The sequence below is a fragment of the Mercenaria mercenaria genome, chromosome 3 (assembly GCF_021730395.1).
Source record: "Mercenaria mercenaria strain notata chromosome 3, MADL_Memer_1, whole genome shotgun sequence".
In the NCBI taxonomy this organism is placed as follows: domain Eukaryota; kingdom Metazoa; phylum Mollusca; class Bivalvia; order Venerida; family Veneridae; genus Mercenaria; species Mercenaria mercenaria.
Genome location: NC_069363.1, coordinates 87,143,037 through 87,155,403, shown reverse-complemented (window position 1 = coordinate 87,155,403; position 12,367 = coordinate 87,143,037). Strand labels below are relative to the sequence as shown.

The window sequence follows — 12,367 nt, the reverse complement described above, 5'->3', positions numbered from 1 at the left end:
GTTAAGACATTTGCATGCATGGAAAGATGTTTGATTTCATGTTCAGAAAGAAAGGAAGAAGTTGGAAAGAAAAAAAGCTATTATTTCTCCATTTTGTCTTTGGCTTGTTTAAAAAAGCCCCCCAAAAAGCATTGTTACTTGAAGAGAAAAAAAAAAGCCTGCCTGTAACTGTTGAAAAATGGCATTGTTCCTGGATTTTGTCCTACAATGCTTTAGTACCATGCGATAATAGGCTGCACATGGTGTACTGAGGGTTATATTGCACAATGGTGACCAACTATTGTCATAAAAGTGACCATGCATTCTTAATTAGCATAAATTATGTGAAACATCTGGACCTTATCCGGCTTTAGCAGCTTCTTATTGTTATGATGCATAATGACTTATAACAAGTTTTTGATCTTTTAATAAGGTTTAAACGTTTTTTTGTTTTCTTTCTTTTTTTCAGATAGAGTATAAAAGACAGCCTGCAGATTCTGAATTCGAGGCAGTCTTACTGTTTACAGTATTCACTTCAGCCAATATTAATAGTAAGGTTAGTTCATGAAAGTTTTCTGATTTTATAAGACCTGAATAGAGAGGCTGACATCTGTTTAAAAATTGATAAATAGCTGGATAATTATAAGTCTGGATTCCTGAGACTTGGTACCTATATCAGCCCAAATGTCTCATTGTATGGAATTTGTATGTCTAAATCTAACCTTTAGCCTGCTGGTGGCAAGTGATTCTGCCTTTGTGACCAGTGCAGACCAAGATCAGCCTGCACGCAGGCTGATCATGGTCTGCACTGTTCGCTTTTTCAGTGAACACCGCTTTGAATAATAAATTGAATGATGGACCAGTCCATTTTAGAAATTAAGCAGGCTAAAGGAAAGGAGGCATACAGTAGTCTGTCTGTTAGTTTGTTTGTCCAAAGAGTCATTTTGTACACATGTACATTTTGTTCTCAATTAAAACTTTAAAACCATCTAAAGGATGCCAGTGAAAACAAATTTTGTGCATGATGAGAAAGTCAGGACAGTAACTAGAAGTCAAGGTCACAGACAAGGCCACTAGCCCTAAAAATTGTGTCGGTTATGCCGTTTTAGGGGATATATTGTTACCTCTGTGCAAAATGTAGCTAACTAGAAAACATTTTGTGTCAGTGCAGTTAAGCAAATCCTGAGGCATATCAGAATTAAATTCTGCATAAACGCATATTTTCAATTTGAAATGGTTACTGTCATAGTGCTGCGATGATCTGCCGCCTGGCTTGGAGGGTGCCTAGGCTCAGCATGAAACTGTTGTAAATACAGAACAACATAGTTTAGTTTTGCACTTAGCCCATTAGCTGATAAATTTGAATAAGAAGTGATATATTGGATGGTTACAGCTTCACTGATATTTGTAAGCTATTCCCAAATTTAAAATGGGTGAGAATGTTAGAGAACATGCACTGCACATTGTCCAGTGGTGTAACCAGATAGGAGTTGCAAATTCTCAACAAGTTGAATCATGTGTGGTGGATACTTAATTGTGAAATTAAAGTGACTTGAAAAAATATCCAGTGTACAGTATACCAGTTGTATATATTCACACAGAAACATTTACACCTGTCTCAAATATCCTCTCTGGCCTTTTTAGAGGTGATTATATCAAAAATATTTTAATGATAAAAACATGAATGTTTAATGGATTTTTTTTTGTCTGTGTATTTCAAAGAGATCAGCGGACAGGTGAAAAGTCTTAACTCTCTTTAAACAAAGGGAAGTTACTCTTGATTTCAATTTTTTTTAACAAACAAGACAAAAGGCACAGGTAGAACCAATATCAGCTGGAAAAATCTTTGAAATGCAAAACAAAGGAAAAGTATGATTTTAATGAGGATTATTCTAGAGGTTTTGTTTTTCCGTCAGTGATATGGTACAGATGTTGAGAGAGATAAGCTGTGGAACTGGAAAGAAAATTCTTATCTATACCGATGGAAGTTTGAAACTGAATTTAATGTCAAAATCTATTGTTATCTGCTTGTATGACATTGACTCATTGTTCAGAATTAGTAAATTTCTCCATGGAAACGAAATTCTTTGAAGATTTCGTTGTTTTGGCAAATCGAATGAATTTTTGCGTTCTCCTCAAAGTACTTTTGTTAATTTGTAGCAATTTTTATTTTCGTGATGAAGAAGTAGTGGTAACGTTTCTTCTCTCCAGTAAAATTACCTGTCAAAGCGATTTACTCATGTCGAAAAAAATTAGTTTTCATCAAGATGGGATTAATATACTGAAGAATATGTATGATTTTATGATAAGGCGGTATATAAAATAGCGGTTTCCACTTTATGAATTTGTTTTTGCTTGTTCAGAAATTTATTTTCCATGATAACTGAAAGAATTATGTTTCAGTTGTAGATAATATGGTAACTAAAAAAATTATTGGATACATTTTATTTTTGTTTTGTCACTTGAGTTTTCAGAAAAAATCTTCTCGAATTCTTGTACCAAAAGTTAATGCAAAATTTTTTTTTCTTTCTCTTCTAATAGACAATAATTTTCTTTGATGTTTACCAATTTTGAAATTCCCTTGCATGAATTTTGATCATTTTGTCCTCATGGTGTTCAATCTGGATTTGCAGAGATAATTCTATACATTAGCTTTTTTCCCCATTCCAATTTCATGCATCGGAAGTTTAACTAGTTTTCTTGAAATTTAAATCTAACCATTATTGACATGCGTTTGTCAGCGGGCTGTTAAAGTCACGAATTTTTTGCAGCAGTTTTGTGCAGTTGTTGCAGTCAATTTACATAATCGCATGTCACTTACTGTGCAGATCGTGCGCGCTCGTGTCATGAAAATTGGTACTTAATGGCGGCCGGAGGAACATTTTAGGAGAGAAACGCTATGAAGTTCTCTTTTATACCAATTTGTGCAGAATTGAGAGAAATTACATGGCTCTTAATTATCATCAAGAAAATTTAAGGTTTTTGCTGGGTTTGCCAAATATTTTCTGTTAAATGTCTTATGTTTCTGTAAAGTAAATAAATCTGGAGGATATTTATGCCTTTCTAAATTTTTGCTCTTGAACTTTTAAACAAATCTTCGTTTAATTTAGTATATACATGCTTCTGTGATTGCCTGGTTTTGATGTTGTGTAGCCAGGTTTGCTGTCCTACTGTCTGCTTTGACCAGTCAGTTTTTTTGTCGATTGAGGAGGACATTATGTAAAGGCCCTATTTACCACCTGGTTGGCTCAATAGTTTGAGCTTGTTAGTCAATAAATTAAGTTATTGTGTCCAAGTTGTAGTCTGCCACCTCTGATTCATGTGGGGTAGTTGACAGTTCCTTGTGCAAAATATTTGGAGTAAGTACTGGACCAGTACAGGTAACCCAGGAACATGGAATAGGCTTACTTACCAGATTAACGTTACTGAAATACTTAAAACCCATTCAACAGTCTTGATGGTCTGTGGGAGAGCAGTTTTGATGTCCTGACAGTTTTGTTGTCCTGTAGGCAAAGAGCTTTGATGTCCTGTTGGCAGCCTATTTTGCTGTGCTTTCAGCAGACAGTTTTGTTGTTGTCCTGTAGGCAGAGAGCTTTGATATCCTTTTGACAGGCAACTTTGATGTCTTGTTGGGAGACGGCTTTGATGTACTTTGACAGACAGCTTTGATGTCCTGTTGGCAGCCAGTTTTGCTGTCCTTTCAGCAGACAGTTTTGTTGTTCTGTAGGTAGACAGCTTTGATGCCCTGTTGACAGGCAGCTCTGATGTCTTGTTGGAGGAGAGCTTTGATGTACTTTTGACAGGCAACTTTGATGTCTTGTTGGGAGACGGCTTTGATGTACTTTGACAGACAGCTTTGATGTCCTGTTGGTGGAGAGCTTTGATGTACTTTGACAGGCAGCTTTGATGTCCTGTTGGTGGAGAGTTTTGGTGTACTTTTGACAGGCAACTTTGATGTCTTGTTGGGAGACGGCTTTGATGTACTTTGACAGAAAACTTTGATGTCATGTTGGTGGAGAGCTTTGATGTACTTTGACAGGCAGCTTTGATGTCCTGTTAGTGGAGAGCTTTGGTGTACTTTTGACAGGCAACTTTGATGTCTTGTTGGGAGACGGCTTTGATGTACTTTGACAGACAGCTTTGATGTCATGTTGGTGGAGAGCTTTGATGTACTTTGACAGGCAGCTTTGATGTCCTGTTGATGGAGAGCTTTGATGCCCTGGTGGTGGAGAGCTTTGATGTACTTTGACAGACAGCTTTGATGTCCTGTTGGTGGAGAGCTTTGATGTACTTTGACAGGCAGCTTTGATGTACTTTGGGCAGCAAGTTTTGATGTCCTGTAGGCAGCCATTTTTGATGCCCTGCAGACAGATTGTTTTGATGTCCTGTTGGGCAGGCATCTGTTATGGTTGTTGGCCCACAGTTTTGATATCTTTCTGGCAGACAACTATGGGGCCCTTTGGGCATACAGCTTTAATGTCTTGTTGGCAGAATGCTATGATGCCATGTTGGCAGGTTGTTTTGATTTGATGTCCTGCAAGCAGAAAGCTTTGATATCCTTCGGGCAGACAGCTTTGATGTGTTATTGGCAGTAAGTTTGTCCTGCAGTGAGACAGCTTTGGTGTCTTTGGGGCAGACAACTTTGATGCTGTCTTTGCAGACAACTTTAATGTTCTGTCTAGTTTATTTAGGTCTGACAACTTTAAAATTTTTGGTAGGTACTTTGAACATATGGTGAATGAGTCAACCTGGTTGTTTGTGGGTGGTTTAAAGTTTTGATGCCATTTAACTGATGTTTGATTTGATGTCACAAGGTAGTTCCCATTACATCTAATATAGTCTAAAGAACAAAAAAAAAAAAACATGCTAAGAGTTTTTTCTACTGCTGTACAAACTAGTCTATGTTCTCAAAGTAAATGTACAGGTATGCACTAATACTAATTAAAGATAATCCTTTGTAACATTTAAAGTAGTCAATTAGTAAGAGATTTCATGTTGTTGAACAAGTTGGCTCAAACTTCGTACAACTTGCTTTTAAATGCCTGTAGTTGTTGACGAGAATTAAATACTAAAACGTGAGTGGTATCTGACAATGATTTACTGAGTTGTGGCATCACGTTGCTCCAACGTAGAGAGGCTGCACACAACACGTACACTGATCCCTGCCATATAACTGCAGGTTTCTAATTGTATCAGATGAAAATACAATTATGGCTCCGTGGGACTCCCTTGTAAAACACTATATCTGCTGCTAGAGACATACCCTTGCCAATCATCTTGTCTTTAAATTTGTTCAGTGCCGCCAACGGCTGCAAAACAAGATTGGATAAATGGTAGATGGAATTTTTTTTTTTTGTACAAAATGATACTGTCTTGTAGGAGAATAAGCAGTTTTATAATATTAAAGCAGATTATCAATTCTGAAGCAAGGGAGTTAAACTAAGTACATGTAGGGTGTTGTGGTGGTTAGAGTTTTAGAAATGGTCATCTGTGAGTGGTCAAATTTGACATATTTGTTTGACATAATTCTTTGAATAGAGAATTTCAGAGGTATACAAAGTTGATATATTGATACCCTAGAGAAACTTTATCTTAGAACAAAATGTTGAAAGATTGCATTAAAATTAGCTTTTTATTTAAGGATGAGTGAGTGTAAAAGAGTTTGGACAGTTTTTATAAGTTTGAAGAGAAGTTAAGAAAATATGCAGTTCTTGTATTAAATTTTCAATTGTTGATTTTCAGTGAAACATTTTTCTGCAAGACACGTATCCTATTTCTATAACATTATGGTGTTAATTAAATTGTTTTTTAGAAAATTTAGATTATTTAACTAACATAAAAAGGAAATTTTCATGTTAATTGCATAGATTTATCGAAAAATCTTGTCAGACGTGTGACTTAATCCATTTTCTGGATGTCCCTTTTATCTTTCGAAAATACAGAGTTAGAATACCACAGGAAACCTATTATTTATTGACAATTAGAACTTGCCAGTAAAGAAAATATGCTTTGAAATGAATGTCATGTTACACAATCCATCTTAATAGACATTTTTTTCCTTGTTGAAAGCTAAAAACATAATTTAAAATACATGGTAGTGGTATTTCCAGCCTCAATTTAAACATTGGTGGCATTCTTTGGTTAATGCTTTCTCTGACATTTATAAAATGAAAGCCTTTTGAATTGCTTGTAAATACAGAAAAATATGTTAATGATTTGAAAACAACAGAAAGTTTGAAATTGTAGAGACTAAATGACTACTGTTTGTTGCTGTAGATTTGTGTTTTTTACTTGACACTTTTTTTTCCCGTATGTTTTATGTTTGGCATGTTCAAAAGTGTCGTGGGAAGTTTTGCCATCTGAAAGTGACGTATGTGTATGACTTTTACTGAAGACACAGCATCCTTACTTATATACCGGCACATGGTGCAAGTGCATATAAAGAAGACAAGACAGTCAAACACATTTTGCCTAGGTAGCAAAGGAAGGAGCTAAATGCTCAACTTAGTGTTTCTAGCATTGATCTAAACAGAATTTAGGAAATGGCTACATGGGGCCCAACTGTATTGCTTAAGTGAGCCTGCGAGTTGCTTTACTGTATACCAGAAATACTGACCAGTCTTAACCTTTAGCCTGCTGGCGGCGAGTTATTCTGCCTTTGCGACCAGTGCAGACCAAGATGTGCAGGCTGATCATGGTCTGCACTGTTCGCTATTCAGTCAGTAAATTTCCAGTAAACACCCCTTCGAATAATAAATGGTATTGCCCAAATTGAATGATGGACCAGTCCATCTTAGAAATTTAGCAGGCTAAAGGTTAAATACTGATGTTAAGGAGGTTTAGTTTCGAAGGAATGCACATGTTAACAACAATAATTATAATGCAAAATATTATAAAATAATAGAACTTTTTTTTATTCAGCATAAAATATTATAATTTAATTGTTGATTTAAACATTAGAATAAAAGTATGATATTTTTTTATACAGACCAGTGCAAGACAAAAAAATGAATTTGTTGTGCAGAGGTAAGATGTTGTTCTAGAGATGTCAGTTTATGAAGGAATTTGTCTTATGGGAAAGAAAGTAAGTTGTTGTAGGGAGATGTTTTCTCTTTAGAGGTGTCATTAACAGAGGTGTCATAAATAGAGGGATGTCATTGTAGAGAGGGGTCATTATAGAGAGGTGACATTGTAGAGAGGGGTCATTATAGAGAGATGTCATTGTAGAGAGAAGTCATAGTAAAGAGGGGTCATTATAGAGGTATGTTGTAGAGAGGGGTCATTATAGAGAAATGTCATTATAGAGAGAAGTCATAGAAAAGAGGGGTCATTATAGAGAGGTGACATTGTAGAGAGGGGTCATTATAGAGAGATGTAATTGTAGAGAGGGGTCATTATGGAGAGATGTCATTGCAGAGAGGGGTCATTATGGAGAGATGTCATTGCAGAGAGGGGTCATTTTAGAGAGGTGACATTGTAGAGGGGAGTCATTATAGAGAGATGTCATTGTAGAGAGGGGTCATTATAGAGAGTTGTCATTGTAGAGAGGGGTCATTATAGAGAGGTGTGGTTAACAGAGGGTCATAATAGAGAGGTATCATACTAGAGAGGGGTTGTTATAGAAAGGTGTTATTATAGAGGTTACATTAACCCTTAGCCTGCTAAATTTCTAAAATGGACTGGTCCATCATTCAGTTTTGACAGTATCACTTATTATTCAAAGGGGTGTTAACTGAATATTTACTGACTGAATAGCGAACAGTGCAATTGGTCTGCACTGGTCGCAAAGGCAGAATCACTTGCCACCGGCAGGCTAAAGGTTATAGACAGGTGTTGTTAACAGAGGTTCTACAACACTGATGTTTATCAGATGCACAGTAAAACATAATATTTCTAACAAAATTTATCTGTTGCAGCATTATAAATTACACACTTTGTGCACTTTGTAAAATCTTCAATGATTAAATAAGCAGACTTTGTTAAGCTGTGTGCAACATTTTCTTGCATTTACTTCATTACTTCAAAATAATCAAAGGATTTATTTGTATTTAAATTAGTGCGAATGTTCTAAGCTGAAAATCCTTTTGAGAAAATAAAAGGTCATACAGACCTTATCTGCTTTACGGAAAGCCATGAAACAATATTCTTAGAATTTTTTAGAATGTTTAAAATTGGCAGATATTTTCCCAGGGATTTAAAATGTCAGACATGGGTGTCAAAGACATTAAAAGATTTAATAAGACCAGTAAAATTATTCAAGAACAATTAGTAGTCTACTGAAGGTTGCTTGTAGCAGTTATGTCTGCCTATAAAACACTCAATGAATTCTAGGACCTTTAGAAAAGTTGAAATGGGAAGGGAGGGGAAATTAGTGAGAATTTCAGTTCATTGAGTGAAAAGATATATTTTATTTGATGATATGGAAGAAATCTAGCAGATTTTTGTATTGCCAAAGGGTAAAAGGGTGTGTATATGTTGTGATTTTTAGCTCATCTGATTTTTTGAAAAAAAAATGATGAGTTATTGTCATCACTTGAGCGGTTGTCGGCGTCGGCGTCGGCGTCTGCGTCGGCGTTGCCTGGTTAAGTTTTATGTTTAGGTCAGCTTTTCTCCTAAACTATCAAAGCTATTGCTTTGAAACTTGGAAGACTTGTTCACCATCATAAGCTGACCCTGTATAGCAAGAAACATAACTCCATCTTGCTTTTTGCAAGATTTATGGCCCCTTTTGTACTTAGAAAATATCAGATTTCTTGGTTAAGTTTTATGTTTAGGTCAACTTTTCTCCTAAACTATCAAAGCTATTGCTTTGAAACTTGGAATACTTGTTCACCATCATAAGCAGACCCTGTACATCAAGAAACATAACTCCATCTTGCTTTTTGCAAGAATTATTGCCCCTTTTGGACTTAGAAAATCAGTTTTCTTGGTTAAGTTTTATGTTTAGGTCAGCTTTTATCCTAAACTATCAAAGCTATTGCTTTAAAACTTGCAACACTTGTTCACCATCATAAGCTGACCCTGTACAGCAAGAAACATAACTCCATCCTGCTTTTTGCAAGATTTATGGCCCCTTTTGGACTTAGAAAATATCAGATTTCTTGGTTAAGTTTTATGTTTAGGTCAACTTTTTCTCTTGAACTATCAAAGCTATTGCCTTGAAACTTGCAACACTTGTTCACCATCATAAGCTGACCCTGTACAGCAAGCAACATAACTCCATCCTGCTTTTTGCAATAATTATTGCCCCTTTTGGACTTAGAAAATCATTTTCTTGGTTGAGTATTATGTTTAAGGCAACTTTTCTCATAAACTATCAAAGCTATTGCTTTAAAACTTGCAACAGTTTTTCACAATCATAAGTGGACACTGTACATCAAGAAACATAACTCTATCCTGCTTTTTGCAAGAATGATGGCCCTTTTTAGACTTAGAAAATCATGGGTAGGACAATATTTCTATTATACAAAAAAAATCAGATGAGCGTCAGCACCCGCAAGGCGGTGCTCTTGTTTGGAATTGAAAGCGGGTAAATAATTGGGGCAAGGGGGGGTGTTGAGATTTGATAGTACTCTAATATAAGTAGCAGATTGATTGTTGCTTCAGGTCATGGGTGAGAGCTTCAGGTAACCATTTAGTCAAAACATCAGGTTATCTTGAGAGCTTCAGATAACCATTAAGTCAGGGCTTCAGGTCATTGGTGAGAGCTTCAGGTAACCATTAAGTCAGGGCTTCAGGTCATTGGTGAGAGCTTCAGGTAACCATTAAGTCAGGGCTTCAGGTCATTGGTGAGAGCTTCAGGTAACCATTAAGTCAGGGCTTCAGGTCATTGGTGAGAGCTTCAGATAACCATTAAGTCAGGGCTTCAGGTCATTGGTGAGAGCTTCAGGTAACCATTAAGTCAGGGCTTCAGGTCATTGGAGAGAGCTTCAGTTAACCATTAAGTCAGGGCTTCAGGTCATTGGTGAGAGCTTCAGATAACCATTAAGTCAGGGCTTCAGGTCATTGGTGAGAGCTTCAGGTAACCATTAAGTCAGGGCTTCAGGTCATTGGTGAGAGCTTCAGATAACCATAAAGTCAGGGCTTCAGGTTGTTGGTGAGAGCTTCAGGTAACCATTTAGTCAAAACATCGGGTTATCTTGAGAGCTTCAGATAACCATTAAGTCGAGGCTTCAGGCCATTGGTGAGAGCTTCAGGTAACTATTAAGTCAAGGCTTCAGGTCGTTGGTGAGACCTTCAGGTAACCATTTAGTCAAAACATCAGGTTATCTTGAGAGCTTCAGATAACCATTAAGTCAAGGCTTCAGGCCATTGGTGAGAACTTCGGGTAACTATTAAATCAGGGCTTCGGGTCATTGGTCAGAGCTTCAGGTAACCATTAAGTCAGGGCTTCAGGTCATGGTGAGAGCCTCAGATAACCATTAAGTCAAAGCTTCAGGTTACTGTAAAATCATTTAATTTTGTGGGCATGAAATTTCATGGTTTTGGTCAAAACGGCAATTTCATGGGGATATGAATTCGTGGATTTCAACTTTGAACATAAAATAAATGGGAATTTTGCTTGTTCATTTGGATTAAATTTTGTGGATTGACTCAACCACGAAATCCACTAAAATTAGTCCCCCACGAATATTAATGACCACAGTATCTTGAGAGCTTCAGGTAACCATTAAGTCAGAGCTTCAGGTCGTTGGTGAGATCTTCAGGTAACCATTAAGTCAGAGCTTCAGGTCATTGGTGGGAGCTTCAGGTAACCATTAAGTCAAAGCTTCAGGTTATCTTGAGAGCTTCAGATAACCATTAAGTCAGGGCTTCAGGTCATTGGTGAGAGCTTCAGGTAACCATTAAGTCAGGGCTTCAGGTCATTGGTGAGAGCTTCAGGTAACCATTAAGTCAGGGCTTCAGGTCATGGGTGAGAGCTTCAGGTAACCATTGAGTCGGGGCTGTAGGTCATGGGTGAGAGCTTCAGGTAACCATTGAGTCGGGGCTTCAGGTCATTGGTGAGAGCTTCAGGTAACCATTAAGTCAGGGCTTCAGGTCATTGGTGAGAGCTTTAGGTATTTAACCATTAAGTCAGGGCTTCAGGTCATTGGTGAGAGCTTCAGGTAACCATTAAGTCAAAACTTCAGGTTATCTTGAGAGCTTCAGGTAACCATTAAGTCAGGGCTTCAGGCTATCTTGAGAGCTTCAGGTAACCATTAAGTCAAAGCTTCAGGTTATCTTGAGAGCTTCAGGTAACCATTAAGTCAAGACATCAGGTTATCTTGAGTGCTTCAGGTAACCATTAAGTCAGGGCTTCAGGTCATTGGTGAGAGCTTCAGGTATTTAACCATTAAGTCAAGGCTTCAGGTCATTGGTGAGAGCTTCAGGTAACCATTAAGTCAGGGCCTCAGGTCATTGGTGAGAACTTCAGGTAACCATTAAGTCAATGCTTCAGGTCATTGGAGAGAGCTTCAGGTATTCATTAAGTCAGGGTTTCAGGTCATTGGTGAGAACTTCAGGTAACCATTAAGTCAAGGCTTCAGGTTACCAAGTAAAGGCTTCAGGTAACCATTAAGTCAAGGCTTCAGGTTACCATTAAGTAAAGGCTTCAGGTTACCATCAAGTCAAGGCTTCAAGTTACCATTAAGTAAAGACTTCAGGTAACCATTAAGTCAAGGCGTCAGGTTATACCATTAAGCAAAGGCTTCAGGTAACCATTAAATCAAAGCTTCAGGTTACCCAGTCAAGGCTAGGGGTGCCTATCAGTCAAAATGGTCTATATAATGTTTGTTTTGATACTAATTGATCGATATTCGATATATCATATGATATTTTCTAACGGAATATTAACAGAGTACAAGACCATATAGTAGTGCAATATGAACTTTATTAATACTAGTATTGATTAATAACTTTTAAGGTGGATCTTTTCTGCGACAAAATCACATGACTTGGATGCATTTTTCTTTAGGAAAATCATGCAGTCTAATGCATTTGCATCCAACATCGACCTTTCTGCAGACAGTTTATTTCCAGTGGTCTTCCAATCAAGATCCTAGAATACAGGCCGCATCTGTCTTACGGGAAGAGTTCTGTTCCGGGTACCGTATACTAACATTTTTCCGATGCTGTTGAACGCTGATTGGCAGTCAGGTGCGACGTCATAAAAAAGCATTTCCGGAATAAACAAATTACGCTAACTGGAGGAGAACTATCACTGAGGCCATTTACCATTGTAGTTAGTTTGTTTTTAGCTCATCTGATTTTTTGAAAAAAAATTATGAGTTATTGTCACCACTTGAGCGGTTGTCGGCGTCGGCGTCTGCGTCGGCGTTGCCTGGTTAAGTTTTATGTTTAGGTCAGCTTTTCTCCTAAACTATCAAAGCTATTGCTTTGAAACTTGGAA

General features: G+C 37.2%; 1 protein-coding gene across 13 annotated transcripts in view; it reads left to right on the top strand.

Annotated features, from left to right (window-relative positions):
- LOC123524155 (caspase activity and apoptosis inhibitor 1-like) overlaps positions 1 to 12,367 on the top strand; it is a 179,842-nt gene that overhangs the window by 49,819 nt on the left and 117,656 nt on the right. For 5 of the 13 annotated variants that reach the window (XM_053539169.1, XM_053539170.1, XM_053539167.1 and 2 more), the window contains one exon: positions 449 to 535. The exons of 2 other annotated variants lie outside the window; for them this stretch is intronic. The gene's annotated coding sequence lies outside the window, so the exon portion shown is untranslated. Of the gene's footprint in view, positions 1 to 448; positions 536 to 6,967; positions 7,006 to 12,367 lie in introns of all 13 variants that reach the window. 6 more of the 13 variants (XM_053539179.1, XM_053539178.1, XM_053539174.1 and 3 more) reach the window with 2 other exon arrangements.